Source organism: Lactuca sativa, chromosome 4, assembly GCF_002870075.4.
Source record: "Lactuca sativa cultivar Salinas chromosome 4, Lsat_Salinas_v11, whole genome shotgun sequence".
Taxonomy (NCBI): domain Eukaryota; kingdom Viridiplantae; phylum Streptophyta; class Magnoliopsida; order Asterales; family Asteraceae; genus Lactuca; species Lactuca sativa.
In genome coordinates, this window is record NC_056626.2 from 148,117,378 (window position 1) to 148,140,672 (window position 23,295).

Consider the following 23,295-nt stretch of genomic DNA (forward strand, 5'->3'; position numbering starts at 1 on the left):
GGTACCTCCAATAATAAATTCTCTAAATAAAGACAAAATAACTACACATATAAGCATACTTTCTTGACCTTAGCTTTTCTACCCTTTTGTTTTTATAAATATTAGAACTAGAGTTGGTTATGATTTATGCTCATCTATTCGAGAATAAGTTGATTCGATTGTGTTATGTTTTTGATAGATTGAAGATTTTTGATATTTTAGTCTTATTTGGTATAATCAGGATTGATTCGAGACATGTAAAATTTATCTTTAGCTGTTACACAATTTGGAGATGTAGAGTAAACGTTTGCATATGTTAAATTGGACTTGGAAACATAGGGGCTTCAAGGGTATCGTCTTTGGTGGGGTTCTAAGGGGCATTGCTCTTAACAAGGTCCAAGCGGTAGCTTCCTCGGCAAGATCCAAGGACAAAGCCCTTGGCGGTAGTCCACTCCCCGGTTCAAAAGGGGGTGGCCCTTACAAGGTGTGGGGTAGAACACTGGATCGAAACCCCATCCATATGCAATAGATATATTGGTGGTTTCCCATCAAAATTAATCGACACAACTATGGAAAAATATTTTTTCCCTCTAAAGTCTTAACTATAAAAAACTATCAAATTCTTTATATATTGAAGACTTCGACTGTTGTAAGGGACAATAATTATCATAAAAGTTACTTTGCAAACATCTTGCCACAAAGAAAAAAAACGAATCAAAGATATTATGTGTATTTAATCCTGGATTTTCTATTAATCTAGCTTACATCTAATTGTGTTATCCTAAATCTAGTTTGATGCTACCCCGAAAAACATTGTCGAAATCAAAAAAAATTTGAAAATTGTTTCCTGCACAATTCTTGAAATATCCAAGCTATTATTAATATTTTGTCTATATTTTTTCATAGTAGGTTGGTTATAAATACTTTGATTTAATTAGTATATTATTTACTAGGTGAAAGGAAAAGGGGAAACAAGTTGTGATGCTAACTTTTTATGAATGTCAAAACTATTAAAAAAAACTACATCCATAGATTTTTGGGACATAACATTATTATGCATGACTTGTTGGACATTTTTAATGAGTTCTACAACATTTGGCACAAGGATACCAAATGCATCAACTGTGAATGGTATAAACATGCATGATTATTCCATTCATGCTTTCTCACACGTTGTCAGTTTAGATGAAGTAGCGTATAAAGAAGTATGTCCACCAATGAAGAAGACATAGATTTACTAAGTTGTTTAGAGATGAGTTTATACCATCGGTTGAGAGGGAGCAGTTGGCCCAAGAGTTCCCATGTCTCAAGAAGAAGATAGAGATGATGAGCGAGCTCACTAGGATGTTCCATGAGAGGCCCCTATTTACCCAGAAACATTTGTCATCATATCAGGCATGTGTGAGCCAGTATCTAAGTATCCTGAGGAAGGATATCCTTGAGTTCATGGTGAACACCACGTAATAGACATTGGCTGAGCTGCAGACCAATGCCAGAAGGAGAGAGATCGAGTTGGAGACCTAGGAGAAATATGATAGGGAGACTCACAGGAGAGATAGAAGGCCAGTACAGTCACAGCCGATGACTAAGCGATTCAATCCCATTGATTCGAGATCTTAAGGACAGAAGGGCCGCATTTGTAGCAAGTATGGAAAGGGTCATGAGGGACCCTGTCGATCAAGGACTATTTGCTAAACGTGGTTCAATGAGGGGCATATGACGAAGGATTTCCCAAAAGGATTTTGGGTTTGCTTCAATTGCAACCAGACAGGTCACATGAGGTCCGAGTATCCTCTTCTTCCATTGAAGACGGTTCAGGCTCTTGCTCCCACGACCTTTGCATATTATTGATGGCCGACATGGGAAGGCCGAGGATCCAAGAGCTCGAGGGAGAGTGTTTCAGTTTACAGCAGAGAGGCCAGAGTAGAACTGGACATTATGGATGGTATGTGTTTCTTTATTATTCCTATTAATTTAATTTATGTTTTCTTATGATATTATTCCTGTTAGGTACTTTTCTTGTGAATTTTTTACCTGCTCTAGTGCTATTTGACTCTAGTGTGAATCGGTCTTTCGTGCCATCATCTTTCTATCATGGTTTTAGCATTGCACATGAGGCCTTGAGTACGCCACTGAGGATTTATATAGCCGATAAGCATGTGGTCTCTACAACTGACATCTATTGGGGCCGTGTACTGGAGATTTTTGTTTTTGTGTATCCGATAGACCTTATTCCTATTGCGATGGGAGATGTATGTTTTATTGCAGGTATGAATTGGTTGAGCCAATTTGGGTCTCCGATTGACTGTGAAAGACAGTTGGTGACAGTTCGAGACCTTAGTGAGGGAGTGCTTACCATCTATGACGAGGGTACTAGGACTGGATCGGTTTTCATCTCCGCTACTACGGAGAGACAGTGTCTACTACATAGATGCATATTTTATCTAGCATATGTGATAGATACCCGAGTTGACGAGAAGTGACTGATTTCCATATCCGATGTTCCTAATGTGCGTGATTCCCCTGATATTTTTCCTCCCAGCTTCAGGAGTTTTTAGGAAAGAAGTTTATTCAACTGAGTAGTTTGTCGTGGGGAGCACTGATCCTTTTTTTTTTCAAGAAAAATGATGGTTCACACCAGATGTGTATTGACTATCATGAGTTGAATAAGCAGACGGCGAAGAATTGTTATCCATTAACGAGGATTGATGATATTTTCAGTCGGTTACAGGGGGCATCTTGGTTTTCGAAGATCGATCTATGGTCTGTTTACCATTAAATGGGGTGCGAGAGGACGATATTCAGAAGACGACCTTCCGAACTCGTTATGGGTATTACGTGTTTGTCGTAATGCCTTTTGGGCTCAGTAATACACCGACAACGTTCACGGATCTCATGATCCAGGTGTATAGGTCTATATTGGACCGGTTAGTGATTATCTTCATCGATGATATCTTGGTCTATTAGAATACTAAAGAGCAGCATGAAGAACATTTACACGAAATTCTTGGGGTTCTGAGGATGGAGATGCTATACACCAAGTTCTCCAAGTGTGAGTTCTAGTTGCGCGAGATTTAGTTTCTAGGACACCTCGCCAATCAGAATGGTATTTTGGTTGACCCATCCAAGATAGAGGCAATTATGCGGTGGGAGGTTATGAAGTCTCCATCTACGATTCAAAGTTTTCTTGGTTTGGAGGGATATTATCGGAGATTCATTCGAGTCTTCTCCAAGATTGTAGTTCCTCTCACTAAGTTGACGAGGAAGGATGTTTTGCTTAGATGGGCAAATGAGCCGCAAGAATCATTTGAGATTCTTCGGCAGAAACTTTGTGAGGCGTTGGTACTTGACCTCCTTGAGGGAGTTGATGATTTTGTTGTCTATTGTGATGCATCCATTTCGGGATAGGGTGATGTGTTGATGCAAAGATGGCATGTGATTGTGTATTCTTTGAGGAAGTTGAAGCCTCATGAGAAGAAGTATCCCACCCATGATCTAGAGTTGGGGGGTGGTTTTCGCCCTTAAGATTTGGTGTCATTATCTTTACGGGGTTCAATGCTCTAGCTACACGGACCATAAGAGTCTACAGTATCTTATGGATCAGGCTAACCTAACCATGAGATAGAGGAGGTGGTTCGATGTAGTAAAGGATTATGATTGCGAGATTTTGTATCAACCATGCAAGGCCAATGTGGTGGCTGACACCTTGAACTGGAGGGCAGTTAGTGCCCTAATTCCTGATGTGTGTTTGAGAATAGCCGTGATGACTCTATTCTTGGAGATGATCGTAGATGCACAGTCGGAGGCCATCAAGGAGGATAATCAGAAGAGTGAGCAGGTGGATGGTCAGGTTTCGACCTTTAATATCGATATCATGGGGTTATGGACTCTTCATGGATGGGTTTGGGTACCGTATGTTGGTGGGGCTCAACGGTTGTTGATGTATGAGGCCCACAAGTTGAGATTTTCCATTCATTTGGGGCTACAAAGATGTACCTTGACCTGATACGTAACTATTGGTGGTCGTGTATGAAGAGGGATGTGGCATGGTTCGAGGAGCGGTTCTTGACCTGCCGAAAGGTCATGGCCGAACATTAGCGCCCTCATGGAAAGTTCCATCCCTTGGAGGTCCCACTGTGGAAATGGGAGAAGATAATGATGGATTTCATTACAAAATCGTTGAAGATTGTGAAGGGTTTTGATGCTATCTAGGTGATAGTTGATCGTTTGATGAAGAGTGCTCAGTTCTTAACCATAACTGAGAGCCTTCTACTATGAAATTGTTGGATTAGGTGTCTAAGCCCATAACTATAATTGGTATGTACTTGATCTGATAGTAGCATGGTCGTTTTGGGTTGCCTTCACCATAGCAATTTGATAGGATGAATTATGGAGAAAGAGGTTAATTGTGATTTATTAATATATTATAAGAATAATATATTAATTGATAAATCATATTATATAATTAGTATTGATCAGAAATTAATTTGGAATTAAATTGGTGATCAAAAGTGACTGATTAAATTAACAGGGACTGATGTTGCAGTTATCTAATAGTTGCAAGTTGGGCTTATGGATCCTTAGGAAAGGGGTTGACGATATTCTATATATAGCCCACATAGATTTCGTCCAAAGGGGGTCTTCTGGAAGGATCTACTAGACTACTTAAGGCTTAAGCAATCAGATTAGGGTTTTACCTGAAACCCTACCACCGTAGCTATATAAGGAACCCCTTGACTCCTTGAAATTGGCCAATGCAATAAGAAAAGAGCCCTAGCCGATTTTAGAGCCTCCTTTACCTCTCTCATAATCTTCCAATTGCTACTTGGTGTGTGTGACTCATTAGAGGTTCAACAATTGAGGCACTAAGCTCTTGAAGGTCAAGATCTACAAGCTACAAGGAAAAGGTATTCATCTAACTTTGTTTTAGTTATAAATTTCGAAAATTGTACGATAGACTAGAGTTTATGCTTTGGATGATAATTCGCATGTATAACTTGAGAAAAATCTAGATCCAAAGAATTAGGGTTGCATGTACACCATAGGAATATTGTAGTGCTCAAAACCCATCAGTGGTATTAAAGCTTAGGGTGTTTTTCTATTACATTTGATACCATGGTTAACTATTCAAAGATGAAAACATTTGAAATCTAGTCTCTGCCAGATGAACTCGACGAGTCCAATGTGGAACTTGACAAGTCCAAAGCCTGACTCGATGAGTTGACTCGTCTGATTGCAAAATTTTCAGATTTCAAGCCTAAATTAGATAAGGATAATTACCATACGTTGTTTTAACTGATGAAAATCGATTTTTCTGATATGGTAATGAATCGTCTAATTGAAAGATAATGGTCAAATTTTAAGATAATTACAAGATTATGTGATAAATTAATTATATGTAAAATTTGATTTGTATTTATCTTAACAATTAAATTGGATTAGGTCCAATTTTAATAAAGATAAAATTATATGATCCATTTAAATTATTTTAAAAATTGACCTAGAAGTTTTGAAAAGTTTCAATACTTTCCCTCAAGTTTTAGAATTTAAAATTTGATTAAAAAGTTTTAATTTTTAAATATTAAATTCTAAAACCCTAGTGTTTTAAAAGTTTAAAAAACATCCCTTATACTAGTATCATATTAAAAGCTTAATACTTATATCACACATACTTATAAAGCTAGCATTTTTTCTTGAATCTTATGCATTTGAAACTCACATTCTTTTTTCGTTTCACCATATTTATTTGAAACTCCCATGACTTTTCAATTTCTTTATAATAATAATTATAATTTGGTAATTAGGTTAAATAAATATCAAATCTAAAGTGTATTCATATATAAACTAAATTTTAATATTAAAATAATATCTTTAATTCTACTTATAAAATTATGTTTTTTAACTTTTAACATATTATACTTAATTTATTAGTTTTAATATATTGTTGGATGTAAACCATTATCATTTTAAAGGTATAATTTTTGAACAATTTGTATAAAATACTTACATTATTAATTAAAATATAACATTATAGGATCAACTTAAATATAAATTTTATTTAACTTAAACAACCCAAAGATTATTTTATAAATAGTTAAAAGTGATAAATTGTAGTGTCTTTCTAATAATGATTGTAAGTTGGTTAATAAGGTTAAATAAATATCAAAACTAAAGTGTAACATAAATAGACTAAATTTCAATTTTAAAATAATATATTTACTTCTATTTATAAAGTTATTTCTTTAAATTTTAACATATTATACTTAATTTATTAGATTTAAAATGTTGTTGCATGTAAACCATTATCAGTTTAAAGCTATAATTTTTGAACAGTTTGTACAAAATACTTAAATTGTTAATTTAAATATAACATTACAATGTCAACTTAAATATAAATTTCAGTTCCACTAAAAAAACAAATAATATTTTGTAAATAGTTAAAATTGATAAATTTTAGTGATAAATACAAAAAACTAAATTATAATATCAGTTTAACTAAAATATTATCTAAATATATTTAGATAATCGTTAAAAATTTTCAAATAAGTAGCTTAAAATAACTTATAATAACAATAGTTAAAAATAACTCTATATAAATGATTATATTGTTACCTTTAAAATCAAAAAGTAATGTTTGATGTTTTAAATAATTATAATGATAGAAGTTAAAACATTAAGCAAATATATTTTAAAAAATTAGTTAAAAATAACAACTTTAAATAATATTAAACCATATATAATATTTAATTTTATTCATGTGTAACTCGTGAGTGTAATTCATTCAAACGATCGAGATTATGACGTTATTATATATTTATATGTTATCATATAATTCAAAATAGTCAATATATTATATCAAATTAATATACGAATTATTATATCAAATTTAACAACAACGTTAGTGTTATATTTTAAAAAATATATATTTGTAAAGACTTCAACTATATAAGTGTTTCTGCGCATTAGAATGTCAACTCAAATATAAATTTCAGTTCCATTTAAAAAACTAAAGAATATTTTGTAAATAGTTAATAAATTGTAGTAATAAAAGCAAAAACTAAATTGTAATTTAAATTTAACTAAAATATTTCTTAAATATATTCTTATAATCGTTAAAAGTTTCCAAATAATTAGCTTAAAATAACTTACAATAACAATAGTTAAAAACAACTCTATATAAATGATTATATTGTTAGCTTTAAAATAAAAAACAATGTTTGATATTTTAAATGATGATAATGACAGAAATTAAAACATTAAGCAAATAAATTTAAAAAATTAATTAACAATAAAAACAACTGTAAATAACATCAAATCATAAATTATATTTGATTTTATTCATGTGTAACTCGCGGGTAGAAGTCATTCAAACGATTAAGATTATAAAGTTATAATAAATGTATATATTATCATATAATTCAAAATAATCAATATATTATATCAATATAGTATATAGAAATTATTATATCAAATTTAACAACAACGTTATTGTTATATTCAAAAAATCATATATTTGTAAAGACTTCAACTATATAAGTGTTTTTGCGCAACGCACGGGCATTCGCCTAGTATATGTATAAGATGAGTCAGTCTTACCGTTAGTAGGGTGAACGTTGGACACATCACCTTGGGAATATGGAGTAGCCTTCCTAGGACCTATTAGACCTGCAAAATATCCAACAAACAAAACAAAAACAAAAAAAAACGCAGTAAACTAAGCAAACAAAAAACAAAGTATGGTTGTTTACCCAGTTCTCACGTCGTAAGATACGAAACTCACATCATGAGATTGGTTCGACAGGAAAATCATGATCAGTTATGTTTCTCTCCAACTCAAGTCAAATTTCTTAATGGAGTTTACTTGAGTAGTCAATCTAAGTCTCATAATCACACATGCAATACCAATTTCACAGAAAGTCAAACGTATTTGACACTAAGAAACCCAAAAATGAACCCTAACTTCTAAGTGCATAAAATTAGTAAAATTAAAGACTTTTGAGTATAGATATCAAACCTATTATGTTGATTACGTAATAAAATTGGAAGAAAGAGGCACTTGCAATTGAAAATCAAAGTGAGGGGGACCGAAGGTGGAATCTTATGACGTGAGTGATTATTTAGGAGAATGAAAGACAAAAGCTTTTTAGCGTATACAAGTATTGGTCCCCTTTTCCTGAATTATAAAGCTGATGTCGTGAGACTTAAATTGGCAAATATAATTGGGTCTTCTCTTGTCTCCCACGACATGGTATTTTATTCCAACGCCGAGGGCTCGAAAATTTGACAAAAACCATATTTTTTTTCTTTTAAAAATTATACCACTCACAAATTAAATCCTACAATTGATTTTTCAAATAAAAGATGAATAAATGACTAATCCTAACAAGCAAATAAAATGATGCAAAAAAATAAACTAAAAATAAAGGGAAAATAAAATGCAAACTAAGTTCGGGTTTCCTCCTGAAAAGTGCTACTTTTGATGGATTCATGAGCTGGAATCCTTCCCGCTTGACATTGTTGCTGGTGGGAGTGGAATCTCCCTTTTCTCCTTCTCCTTATTCTCCTTCCACCTTCTCTTGTAAGCCTGAACTCTCCTTATATATTATTTATTAAAATTTTCCTTTTTCATTTGGTTGCCGCACACATCGTGTTTTCTTTTGACTCCTTGAGATTGTTCTTCATTCGTTCTCTTCTCTTTATCTTTGAGCATGTTCTTTCTTGTCTACTTCCATATCATCAAGCTTTCTCTCTTTACTTGAAATAAACTCTTCATCTTTATTTTCCTCCTCAACTTGAGCTTTTGGTGTGGTAAAGGCAAAGACTTAAAAAACCATGGGGATTGATGTTCTTGGCTTGGTAAGCTTGACTTCTTCCTTTAGCTTGGGCGTTTCCCTGGTTTGGACTTCTTCTTCCATTAACTTTTCCAACTCTTCTATCTTATTATCCTCATCTATAAATAACACTTCATCTTCTTACTCAGACCTCCTGAATCCTTCATCAACCCCGAGTGTCATTTCTTCTTTTCCCACTCATAAAGTAAGTTTTGACTCTCGAATATCTACCAAGGATCTTGAGGTGTTTAGTAGTGGGCATCCTAGAATAATGGGTACATCTTCATCCTCTTTCATATCTATGACCAAAAAATCATTTGGAAAACTAAATTTTCTAATTTTAACCAATTAGTCTTCTACTATGACTCGAGGATAAGTCAATCACCGATTCGTCATATGGATTGCCATCCTTGTGGCCTTCAACTATGGAAGGTCAAACTTTTGATAAAATTATAATGCATTAAATTTAGGCTAGCTCCAGAATCGGCTAAATCAAACGTGTTTGTGGCATTTCCAAATTCACATGGTAATATAAGGCATAATGGATCTCCCATATTTGTTGGTATTCCTTCCATGATAACCACTGGAAATTGTTCATTTATGACTACCTTAGAAGTCATCTCTAGTTGATGGTGTGTTTCCAGAAGATCTTGAAGGAATTCCGCATATTCGGGCATTTTAACTAATGCTTCGATAAATGGGGTATTAAGTCGGATACCCTTGACTTGATTGATAAACATCGTATGCTCTTTCTCTAATGAATGTGCCTTTTCTTGAGAAGGATAAGGTATCAGAGGTTGATAAGACTTGACAAAAGAATCATTTTTTATTATATTGGGCCCTCGACGTGAGATGTATTTGCTCACATCGTGAGAACTAGGCACCATATTGCTCTTTTTCTTCAATCTTCATCAGATCTGGCTGTGCATTGGGCTTCATTGAGACTTTATTATGGATCATTAGAGGCTTTCAATGAGGTTCTTCTTCAGTGGTTATGCCCATGACATGAGGTTGCGGTTTTTTATTGGGATTTTTTAGTGGTAACCTTTCGTTGACAAGTTTAGTCAATTGCCCGAGTTGAGTCTCGATGTTCCTAATGGAAGCATGTTGGTTTCTAGTGGTAACATCAATAGCATCATGCCTTCTCTCATAGGCTTCCATAAACCTATTAAGCATTCACTCAAACTTGGGTTTCTTCTCTGGTGGTGGTCGATCCATTTGGTAGAAGTCTCATCCGGTTTGGCGATACTTTTCTTATTTTTTCTTCTTATATTCTTCATAGGGCAACCATTCTTTCTTGAGCTTTCTCTTATCTTCATCAAACCTGTCACCACTAGAGTAGCACACTTAAGCTTTCGGTTTCCATTGTCATCCAAATCACAAACTTTGGTTAAGTTTTGTCCACTACAAATGTCACACCCCACTAGTATAGAATGAATTAATTGACCCATATCCGTCATCCTTTGGTTCATATTCTCTAGTTTTTCCATTACAAATCTTAAATCCTTCGAAGATCTATTGCTACTTCATTTACCTCTTCTAACATCTTCTCGTGGGTTATCGTATTCTCTAGAGTGCTTTGCAAATTCTTAAATTAACTCTTTGATTGCAGTGGCATCTTTCTTCGTCATTGGTCCTTTAGAATCAAGGACTTGCCTTGTGGTCACATTCACCCCATATGTAAACTTCTTGTTGCACAGATAAGTCATGTTAAGGACAATTTCTTAAAAAGCCCGTGTATCTTTCCTAAGCTTTGTATAAGGGATCTCCGTCTTCTTGTTGAAAATTAGCAATCTTCTTTCTAAGTTTGGCTATCTTTAAAGGTGGTCTAAAATTTTCAATAAATGCTTCATGAAAGTTCTACCAAGTTCTTATAGATCTAGGTGCTAACGACTTCAACCATATGTTTGCATCTCTATTAAGCTATACTGGAAACATCCTTAATAAAACTGCATCTCTTGAAACATTTGGAACATTGAAATAGTTTGCAATGTCCAATATATCACCGATGTTCTTCAAGGTATCTTCGTATCTTTCCCAGAAAATGGTATGTCTTTTTGCATTGCAAGAAGGTGACCCTTGAGCTTAAAGTTTGTGGCACTTGGTATTGTAGGTGGCACAAGATCGAGACTGTTATCGTTTCATACTCTCCTTTTGTATTCTTCCATCGTTCTAGTTGTAATGTCCCCATCTATTAGATATCGCTTTTGACCTCTTTTTAGGATTCACTTTCTGTTTCTGGCTCGTAACTGGTTGCTTTCTAGTTTGGAGTTCTTTCTAAGCTTTCAAACTTGTCAAATTGGAAGGTGCTACTTGATTCATCAACCTTTTAATCCTTTTTCTTATGGAATGCGGAATCTGGATCCTTAAGTGGTGGTAAGATGGGAAGTTGTGATCCCCTTGTAATAAATCATTGAAACAAAACAAAAGAAAAGCATAAAAACGAACTAAAATGCAAAATAAATAAAAACTGAAAAACAGAACCCGTCTCGTGATAGGGTACTATTCACGTCGTGAGAATTATAAAAATGGAAAAAATTTATTAAATGTAGAAAAAAAACTTTTTGCCGATTTTTTCACCACAAAAAGGATCGATTAACCTAAAACAATTAGATTAAAAACTGAAATCGTCATTCCCCGGCAACAACGCCAAAAACTTGTTATACCTACATTTTTAAATTTATACACCTAACTAACTTACCTACTAATTCACTTATAAGCAGTATACCTAGTCAGTTTATAGTTTAGTAAGTAATTTGGGTATCGAACATATGAAACAGAATTTAGCTGTAAAATAACTACTAAAAAATATTTAAGAACAATAACCGAAAAGGGTTTTTATCTGATTTTGTATGTTCAGATAATTAGCTAAGATCGATTGTTATTAAGATTATGAAGACATTTTCGTTTAGCTTTGAATCCATCTTTTTCTACGATTAGTCTTTAAACGTGGATTTATTCAGTCGATTATCAATATAAATAGAATTAGCACTCTTGATCTGATCTCCTAATGTTTTCACCAATTCATGAACTACTATGTAATGATCATACATAAGTAAACACATAATTGATTACTAAAGATAATTAGGATATGTGAGAAATATCTATGATTATTATCTATGATCAAGAAAAATAACCAAAAACAGTTATAACAAAATTATGTACTCCAACATACGTAAAGCAATACCTCTATTACCTAATCTAAAATTTGGCAAATCCTAGCTCTAGCAATTTAAATATCATAAACAACTAAGTAATCAATTTCATGCAATCAAAATGGTCCTTCAACTACACTTAAATTGAATCAAAGAAGTAAATATTTGAACTTCAACATGCTAGGTATGATAAATCAAACACAAGGTAAATCAACTTCATAAATTCCATGAAAAACAAGAAACTAACACGTAGTATTAGGGTTCATCTACACTAAAGAAATTATAATAATTTAGATACTCATAATAGAAAATAAACATATAAACACAATAAAAAGTAAACTAGACATGATCAATCTAATGAAAACCGAATGGGTAATGCGAATTCATATTACAATATTCAAATATGTAATCTCCAATCTTCTTCATCGTATAAGGGTTATTTTTTGCAGTTTTTTTGATCTGAAATTGACTTAGATCTCGATAATATTTCTCCAATCGCTCTAAAAGTTGATACGTCTATCAATATTTATAGTGTCCTAAAATCCCTCCTCAATTCATGAGATTATAGTGCTCAGGTTGCGAGATCAGTAGATATTTGTAATAAAAAAAGGAATCTTGATTCTGCACATAGTAATGTTCTGAAATATTCATTCTCACGACGTAAATGGTAAGGTCTGACATTGTGAGCTTCTAGTTTACGCAAGTGATCAATATTTTTCCATGAGCCATGTTGTGGAGAGCGTATTTGCATGATTTTTCTTCGTTTTAAGCTCGATTAAGCTCCCATCTTCAACTACAGTCCTTCTAGGTTCCAAGTTTTGTCGTTTTCAATCCCTTTTCTTCAAGATTGTCCTTTTTGGTTGCAATATGTAATTTAACTAAATAAGTATGAAATATATTTGCATTTAACCAAATTATAGCTTAAAAAATTTTAAACTAATGCCTAGAAATATGTATAAATAGGTCAATATCAAGATAGATTTTTGAACCATTGAATAAACTTCCTGATGAAGTTGTTAAAGACAAAGAGTGTTCAGAAGTTTTGAGTGATGGATCTCTTCACAGTGAAAAAGAATGGAAAATGTGAAAAGTGAAATGTGAAACGAAAATCAAAGGTTGTTGATAGCAGCGTCAAAATAATCATTCAAAGGAATAAAGAAAAGAAAAGAACAAAGAACGAAATTGAATTTCAAATAGTAGATGAAATAAAGATATATTTTTTGGTAAAAAAAGAATGACTCTCTCAAAAATCAAGAAAATTTCTACTCATGTTCTACATCTCGCTCTCAAAATCAAAAGTCTAACAAACCATTAAGATCACCAGATAAGAAAAATTATTCACAACATATTACAAACAAAAGATCTGTTTTTGCTTCAAATTCTTTTTACTGAAGGAATGAAAAATCTTCCAAGAAATTTGAAGTCAAACGTGTGGTTGGAAAAAGAAAACAACTAAAAAAGAGGATCACATTTTGAGAAAATTTGAAAAATAATTAAAAGAAGAAGAAAAAGAATTTTTGAAAAAGATTCAACCAAAAATCATAGGTTTTATTCAAAACAAATCAACATTTGTTGAGATAAATCTTTGCGGTCAAAAGAATTAAGTTTTTAAGAATGTGAAAAATGTGAATAATGTTTTTGTTTAAAAGTCATTTTCGGTTGAGAATACAAAGATTTTTCCAATTATTAGTTCCAAAATCAATATCTCGCATGGGCCTAAGTTGGTTTGGGTTCCTAGCATGATTTCATGTTGCAGATAGGGCTGTAAACTAACCGAACGAACATGAACGGGGGCTTGTTCATGTTCGTTCATTTAAGTTAGTTGAACAAATAAACGAAAATGCACGGATAAACGAACAATTTTCTTATTCATATTTGTTTGCTTAACAAATTACATTGTTCATGTTCGTTCATTTATGTTTGTGAACATGCTAAACGAACATAAACAAACAAACATAGATGAACAAATAAAAACAAACATAATTGAACCTATATGAACATATAATATAGTAATGTAATCAAACACAATTAAGCATACATGAACATAAAAGAAACTTATATAAACGAACATAAACGAACGTAAACGAGCAACATAAATGAACGTTCATGAACAAAATTGAACGAACGAGACCATTGTTCATATTCGTTCGTTTAACTAAACGAATAAGAATTTGTGTTCACGTTCATTCATTTATTAAATAAAAAACTTCCCACCGAAAGTTTCATGAATAGTTCATTGAACAGTTCAGTTCGTTTACAACCGTAGTTGCAGCTAATTCATGATGCACAGTTTGATACGGAGTGGTAGATTAATAACGGCTTTTCGCGTCACATAACTGGGAGAAAATTAAAATTGCGAGAGTATAGAAGATTGAACGATGCAGGAAAAGTGAAATATGGGTAGAATGCGACATGGGAAATTAAAGGATATGGAATATCACTAATGGCAAACTTACAATTCATAAAGTTGCTTATGTAGAAGGTTTACAACATAATCTAATAAGCATGTCACAATTAGTGGTAGGAATAAGATTGGAAGTTTCATTTGATGAAGAAGGTTTAGAAATCATACATAAAGAAACTAGGGAATTGATTTTAAAATCAAAACGAAAAGGAGAAATGTATCCTTTTGATATGAAACTGATTCAAGGAAAACCATAAATATGCTTGCCTTCAAAAGCATCATATGATGACAGTTGGTTATGACACAGAAGGCTTTCACATCTTAATTATGAAATATCAATAAACACATTTTAGGATATTTGGTGCAAGGAATTCTCATTTTTAAAGTTTGAAAAAGACCATTTGTGTGCTGCTTGTGAATAGGGAAAACAAAGTCGTAAAAATCATTCTTCCATGATAAATACCAAGATTGTTGAACCACCTGAGTTACTTCACAATGAATAATCTGGTCCTTCTTCTATTGAAAGCATTGGTGGTAATAAGTATATTATTGTTAATGTTAATGATTTTTCTCGATTAACGTGGGTTTTCCTTCTTAAACATAAATTGGAAACTACACAAAAGATGATTGACTTTGTGAAGAAGGTTGAATTACAACTACAAAAACATGTTCAAAATATTTGTAGTGACAATGGTTATGAATTCAAGAACATGTATTTGAAGATTTTTTTTTACTATCAAAGGCATAAGTCATAATTTCACATTGTCATATACAACACAGCAAAGTGTAGTTATTGAAAGGCAAAACCGGTCGGTTTATGAAGCTGCGAGGACAATGCTTTCATTTGCAAATGTTCCACTTTATTTATTGTCAGATGCTTTGGTTGTAACTTGTTTTACTCATAACAGATCTTATATCAATAAAATTTTCTTTATTAATCCTTATAAAATATTAAACAATCGAAAACCTAATGTTAAATTTTTTCATGTTTTTGTTTCAAGGTGTTTAATATACATTTCAAAGGAAAATAGGAACAAATTTGATTTCATGTCCAATGAAGAAATTTTTCTTTGATATTCTCTTAATTCAAAAGATTATCGTATTTTAAATAAACAATCAAAGAATATTGAAGAAAGTTATTATGTGATGTTTGATAATTGACATCTAAAATTGTATCAGAAAACTATATCAAAACGCGAAAAGATTTTCCTTCATCTTGTTCCGATTTAGCTCCGATTATGATTTTTTTTAATGAATTTGACAGGCAAGTTCTTCTATAGTGAAGGCTACTGATAATCAATGTGATGAATTATCGAAACTTGTTGATAATGATTTTGATAACATTGAAGTTCATGTTGAAGAAGAATAATAAGTGTTTTCTAATCTACCTAATGTTCCAATTGAGGGGGAGTAATTGTCATCAACTCCAACGATAATTCAGTTGAGGGGAAGAATATAGAAAGTGGATCAAATAATCCAAATTCTGTAATAGATAACAATGGACATCAAATTCATGGGGAGAATCATAATGATGATAATGTCCAGGGGGAGCGTCTTGATCACATTGAAGTAGATAACTTTTCTAATGTAGTAGATGTTTATTCATAAATAACACTTGATTATGTAACATCTAAAAAATTTCAAAAAATTCAAAGCTTTCAAAACAATTCATTTACTAATCAAACTGGTTACAAAACTATTGTTTCCAAAACATTATTCAAAATCAAAGTCTCCCAAGATCCAATTAATAGTAAAACCAAGGATGTCTACCATCACACCATTACCTCGCCACGTTCCTCTGAAGAACCTCAAACCATAAACTAAAATACTAAGCATGAAACTTAGTGAGTTCCCCCAAAGTACCAACACAAACAGATAACATATACAAATAGCACCATGTCGGGTCCAATCAACCATCGAGCTGGTATACCCTAGGCCCAGTCACCCTCCGAGTCCAGTCATCCTCGAGATAGAATACCATATAAAATAGGTCCAGTCAACCATCAGACTAGACTACCCTCAAGCCCTCATTATGAGTCTGGCATACCAACTGGTCCTCAACTTGTATCTGGAATGCTCCTAAGCACTTAGTATGAGTCTGGAATGCCCTACCCGGCCCTCAGCTCATATCTGGAATGCTTTAGGTTTTGTTGGCTACAACACAAAGCAGTACAACCTTAACCCAACACAATATGCCGACATATAATAGATAAAAAAACATATACAAATAATCACGTAGACAAAATTACATGTAGTTCCTACAGATATGCCAGACTAAGCATATCGACAACTAGAATATAATCATGTAGATCTATTCCACACTCATCATATCAATGTATACTTGGATATCAATCCAATGGGCTGACCATGGTTCTTTGACTCGTAATTATAGTGAGGAAAACTCACCTCTACTGATGATAAGTGAAGCAACACTCAATCCGAGACAAACACTGCTCCTTACACTAAACCTAAATAAGAAACGAAACCAACCAATAATTAGGGTTTAACACAATTTCATGGTCTAGTCCATTCCTCATCGTGATGAGGATAAAAGGCCATTATGCCATTTATGTGCAAGCCCAACAAAACTATGCCCCAAACCCCAAATGGTCAAAGGACCAAAATCGATCCATTGGGATTTTGCTGAGAATGCATGGTGTTCTGACTATGACACATGGAGTTCGAACGTCCAACATTCCCACGAAAATGCCTGGCATTTGCTCACTGACTACCAATTTCTTAACTAATGTTTTAATGGCTTACGGTCTCCTGTCCAAACTTCAGATCCAATACTAATGAAACATATAACGCCATAAAGTTGCAAACTTTATGACCACGAATTGTTACAATGAGCCCAAAAGCTAAAACTCCAACTCCTTAACCCATTAAGACACCTCAAAACTTGCATGGAGTGAAAAAAAGGTCCAGAATCACACTTTTATCACTTAATCTACCCTAAAACGTCCAAAAGGAAAACTCGTTTGGTCTAAGGTAGCTTCTACCCAAAAAGACCAAAAAATGGGGCTAATAAACACAAACTTCTAACATAAGCAAGATCTAGAGATATGATGATCATGTTCAAAGCTTTATACCACAAAAAGATGCTCCAAGATGCCAAGATTCCAGATTGACAAGCTTGAGATCAACACCAACACTCCAATGATCTTCCTTCTCTATCCTGAAATGTAAAATGATACCAAAAAGATGCACAAGGCTTCAAACTATCATATACACTTAGAGTTTTCGAAATGAGGATGGGGGCTGGAGTGATGAAGGGTTTTGAGGCCATATGTTCTTTAAATAGGGTGCAAACCCTAAAACTTAGGGTTTTGCATCTATGTGAAAACGTCTGGCGTCCATCATAGAGCGTCTGACGCTCTATGCCAAATGCCTGGCGTTTGGACCAAGGACCTCATCATCGCGATGTTACAATTCTACCCCATTTGACTTGGACTTTGTCCTCGAAGTTTGGTGTAGCAAATAACTTGGGGTGGTGATCCCACTTCTCCACCTTGGGCCACTCAGATGGTCCTCCCCGGAACCCGATCCAAACTAAAAGTTGACTCATTCAAGCGGCTGACTACCCATACCATCCTTGACTTCCTAACTTTCATCACTGGAGAAAACATGTCAATCTTCCCAAAATCTAGAAATCCAATACCTCGTCTGACTCTTAATCAAGCAAAACTGTCTTAGAACACATTTATTATGATATCATTACCATGAAAACAATACAAAACCCTTCTGACCCTGACTTGGTTGCTGATTCCATTGGGGAATCAGGACTCCCGACCGCTCTCTGATTTTGGACCCTTCATTCGAAAATATGGCGGCTCCAAACACGAGCCTCAACGAGATAAACACTGTAGAGAGGCACAAATAACGCCAACTTATTCCACAATTGTCTAGCAAAGACCGAAAGTCTAGAGAGAGATCAACAAAGGAGGATCTCTCAAGGCTACAATCACCGAATAAACTCTATCAATATGCATCCCGAGACTGGAAACCCACCATATCTAAATTTTAGAACCCATATGCCACAACTGACATTCATCCATTCGTTGAATCCACCCCTTGCCTTTGAGTATGGTCACTACCAACACATGGAAAAGAACTCAAACACATCAATTGAGAATTTCCGCCAATTCAAAATCCATAAGATGTACCAAAAGCCTTAAATAAAACCTTGACTCATTGATATGCCATTACCAACCACTACTCCTACGAGCATGGATGAGAAATACAAGAACTTTAAGATTTTCCACCAACCCTAATCAACTCAGGTGTACGCCCACCTGGCCCAATCGCTCGAGACATTCATAATGAACTTCATGACTCGAGACTCCATAACCGATACCCAAGCTTGGTAACCAAACCCCTAATAATAGCTTGTAAACAAACATAATTTATAATGAAAACACTTCTCAGAGACCTTCTGGTGAGCGACTGATACTCCCAATAACCCTTAAATCTTCACTTATCCAAACTAGCTGATTTGTAAGTCTTCTAACTCCCATCAATGCACGAACACCGAAAGTACTACATGTAGAAGAAATCACAATCATGATCACTAGGCCCACAACCTATGTCTGGAACACCCCTAAAAGGTCCTTAGCATAGTCCTGGATTGCCTCCGAGCCAAAAACACGAGCCAGGATATCCCTACCCGGACCTCAGCCCAAGTCTGGAATGCTCCCGATATTACATCGATCTTGTCGACATTACACCATTTTCCTGGAAACTCACAACCAACACCACGGGGCCTAAAGATACTTAACCTCCTTCAACCACCTTACATTGACTTAATCAACATCCCACTTAATGCTATACGAGCACAATAGTGCAACGTTCTTTTACCATGCATAATTCCTTTAACAAAACAAGTTGCTACCAATGCAATACCCTACCCAATCACGGTCACACACGACCCGAGAATAGGATAAATTGTCATACTCTTGGTCCAATTCGAAGGCTATAACCTAAAAAGAACCATGCATATCATATAAAATAAGCGCTCCATTGATAACTTGACCAACCCATATAAACCCTTCTCATCAATATAATGAATTTACCACAATGCACTCCCTTAGGGAACCCATAACCTCATCCAGAAAGGGAAGAAGTACCAACACTCAAATGGGATGAAAAACCTCAATCGTTAACATATGACATCCTCATGATCGATTGAAACAAGATCCCATACTTGATTGAGACTGAACAAATTCTACCAATGCATAACCAGCTCGAGAAGACTCCCAAGTTGATCCTGAATGCTACCAAAACCTATGCCCTCTATGAACCAAATTCTACACCACAATTGAGGGTACACATATGCAGAGACCAAAGGAACATAAAACATACTGAACTTGATGATAGTTGATACATCCATTGAAATTCAATTGTCACAACTTGAAACTTTTGGATAATATCTGTTGGATGATGAACGAAACAATCAATGATCGAGGACGCATTGACATTAGATCTAATGAAACTAAACCCGCGCAGAGCTGACCTACCCAACTCTGAGACTGATTTATTGATCAACCTTGGTGATTCTAGTGGCACCTCATTTATTCATTGGCACCCCAATAGGAACCAATAGTTACAATGTGCTCTTGACCAACTACTTTCTGCTGAGAGACAACCCGTGTACCTCTTGAACTCATACATTTGATCGCCACTTACTATATACACGTGCCTTTGACCAAATCCCGAACCAAGATTCCACATACCCATACTGCAGATCCCTAGGAGCCATTCTTCCAACATTACGAACTCGAACCAACCGATGATCCCTCCTAGCCGAATACCTAGTTCTCCCTTACTTAGGGTTCGAAATACCACCCACTGGTGTTGAAAGCAAACCATTTCTCAAACAGGATCAACCAGGTACAACCATCCATGTCCCTGGAATGTATAACACATGCAGGATGATCTTCTAGATAAGGATAAGAAAAATCTTAAGAGAATTCTGAATTTCAGCTGAAGACCTCTGAAAATTTTCCAATGATAACCTCTTTATCATTAAGGATTTCATGCAAATGCATACGCAAACACCGAATTATGATCCAAAACATAAACTCCTTACCTACAATCCCAACCGTCAATCCGGTACCTGAATTTCCTATTTCCAAGGAAAATAGACCCTTGATTGCATCACTAAGCATCCATACCACATCAGTCCTCCTGCGGACTCCCATACTGACATCCTGTCGCCAAACCCCACAACCAAATGGCCTCCTGTTGGTTTTACATCCCAACTATGAAAGTCACAAGCCTGCTCACTCCTTCTCCAAACTCGGAAAACTGAAAAGGCATAATCCCCGCATTTGATAGCGACATTCCAATCCATCAATCAACCACTCAATTCTACTTGTAATCCTCAAACCAATCATAACAATCGTTCCATTCTTTAGTCTCACAACTTGAATGCACGACATCAATCATGGCCCTCGAGACCTTAAAACTACAACTCATATAGGTCTACACCATTCAACCCAAACTGACATCGCCACTGGGGCCCAAAACAATTTCTCAATCCATCCTCATGCCTGGGAAACTATAGCCAAAAGACCGACAGATACGGAACCACTGCTACAAATCATGGCATCATACCATGCTATCTTCCCCGACCAGCCCATAGAATCCCCGAAAAACTCCTCGATTCGAGTATGGATCTTGTGCTTCCATTAGTACAAAGCCAATACTACCATCCACACCTATCCATACTTTCCTCAAGAATCATCTTCGGTCGTCTAAGAAATATTCCCAATACCCGCTCCACAGTGAAACAACCACACTAAAATACTTCCTAGGCTCTCCAAGGATTCCCCCATTATCCCTGCCATCAGCTACTTAAAGACTCCAATCAATGTTAGCAAACCACTTCATGAATATAGTTACATGCAACAAAACTTAAATAATCTTTCGACTAAAGGACCTAACCCTACAACTGTTATACACAAACAAGAGCTGCATAATAGGGCAAAATCCATTATTCTAAGATTATTTAACCCCCGTAGCATGTAACTTATTTTATTTTATTTTATAGTTGGCCCATATTAATTTGAGTCCCACAAAGCATAAAACAAACAACATTCGAGCAGCAGAGTCGACTAGCACTAAGACAAAATAAAATCAGGCAGTCCTTATGCGAAATTCTCGATCTCTAAATATTAGCATCTCGGATACCCCTTCATCCTATCCTCACTCTCTCAAGAGTGGCTAGTCATTCCTTAATCTGACCCGCCATGCACTTCACCCACTCGTGACACTTCTACCAACCTTGCAGCACTCGTGTATGCTAATCATACATAACACTGGATCATATAGACAGTCGAATACTTGATTCTACCTTAATACCTTCATCAAACAAGAACATGAAATAAGGCTAAACCAAACATTCAAGGCAATAGAACCTTAGCCATGTGTAATTATGTTACATACACTAAGCAACTACAGTTATGATGTCCATTCCATATAAGAAAGAAACCCTAGGATACTAGGCATCATATAATCAGACAATTGTATCATGCTATTCCTGAAGATCCCTAGCCTATCACTAGCATGTTCTTCTAAAATATCCCAACATTAAATAACAGTGTGCTAATTTGGGGTCTACTTAATGGCTCTGGCTGATCGTACACATTACATCCTCCTTTAATTATTTTGAAAACAACTTTGAAAATCATTTTTAAAACCCTTTTCCTTAGTTTGAGATTGGTTTCACACGAGTGTTCTACCTATTCACTCAAACCAAGGCTTTGAACCGAACTTGTAACATCCCAAAAAATTCAAAAAATTTAAACCTATGTAAAAGATTCATTTACTAATCAAATTGTTTAAAAAACCATTGTTTCCAAAACATTATTCAAAATCAGAGTCTCTCAAGATCCAATCAGTAGTAAAACAAAGGATGTGTATGTTCACGCCTTCGCCTCGCCACAATCCTCTAGAAACCAGAAATAATAAACTAAAACTGTAAGCATGAAACTTAGTAAGTTCCCCCTAAAGTACCAACAGAAGCAGATACCATATACAAATAACAACATGTCGGGTCTAATCAACCATCGGGGTGGTATACCTCAGGCCCAGTCACCCTTCGGGTCTACTCATCCTTGGGATGGAATACCCTAGGTGGAATGATAATATACAATGGCTCCAGTCATCCATCGGACTAGAATACCCTCAAGCCCTCAGTACGAGTCTGACATACCAATTAGTCCTCAGCTCATATCTGTAATAATCCTGAGCCCTTAGTATGAGTCAGGCATTCCCTACCCGACCCTCAAATCAAATCTAGAATGCTCTAGGGTTTTTTGGATACACGACAAAGCAGTACAACCTCAACCCAAAACGATATGCCCATACATAATATATAATAAACATAAATAGATAATCACGCAGATAGAATCGATTTAGTCCTACAGATCTACCAGACTAAGAATATTGGCAGCTAGCATATAATCATGTAGATCTTTTCCATACCCAACATATAAGTGTATAGCAGGAGATCAATCCAATGTTTCAACATTGGTACATTCGACTCGTAATTACAGTGAGGAAAACTCATCTCTACTGATAATAACTAAAGTAACACTCGATCCGTGGCGGACACTGCTCCTCACACTAAACCAAATCCATAAACACTCCAATAAATAATTAGGGTTTAACCCAAACCCATGGTCTTGTCCATTACTCATCATGATGAGGGAAAAAGACCATTTTTCCCATTATATGAAAGTCCAACTAAACTAAGCCCAAAACCCCTAATAGCCAAGGCCCAAAATCGATCCATTGGGCTTCTATTGAGAACGCCTAGCATTCCATTTATGACGCTTGGCGTCCGAATGCCCAGCATTCCCATCAAAACGCTTCGCGTTTGCTCCCTTACTACTAATTTCTTAAATAATGTCTTAATTTGTGA

The 23,295-nt window shown here is 35.0% G+C and overlaps 1 non-coding gene across 1 annotated transcript; it reads left to right on the forward strand.

Annotated features, from left to right (window-relative positions):
* The first annotated feature begins 10,512 nt into the window (after positions 1 to 10,512).
* LOC111892346 (small nucleolar RNA R71) lies at positions 10,513 to 10,619 on the forward strand. The gene has a single exon (XR_002850513.1). It is a non-coding gene; the product is annotated as a small nucleolar RNA R71 (small nucleolar RNA).
* Positions 10,620 to 23,295: the final 12,676 nt, after the last annotated feature.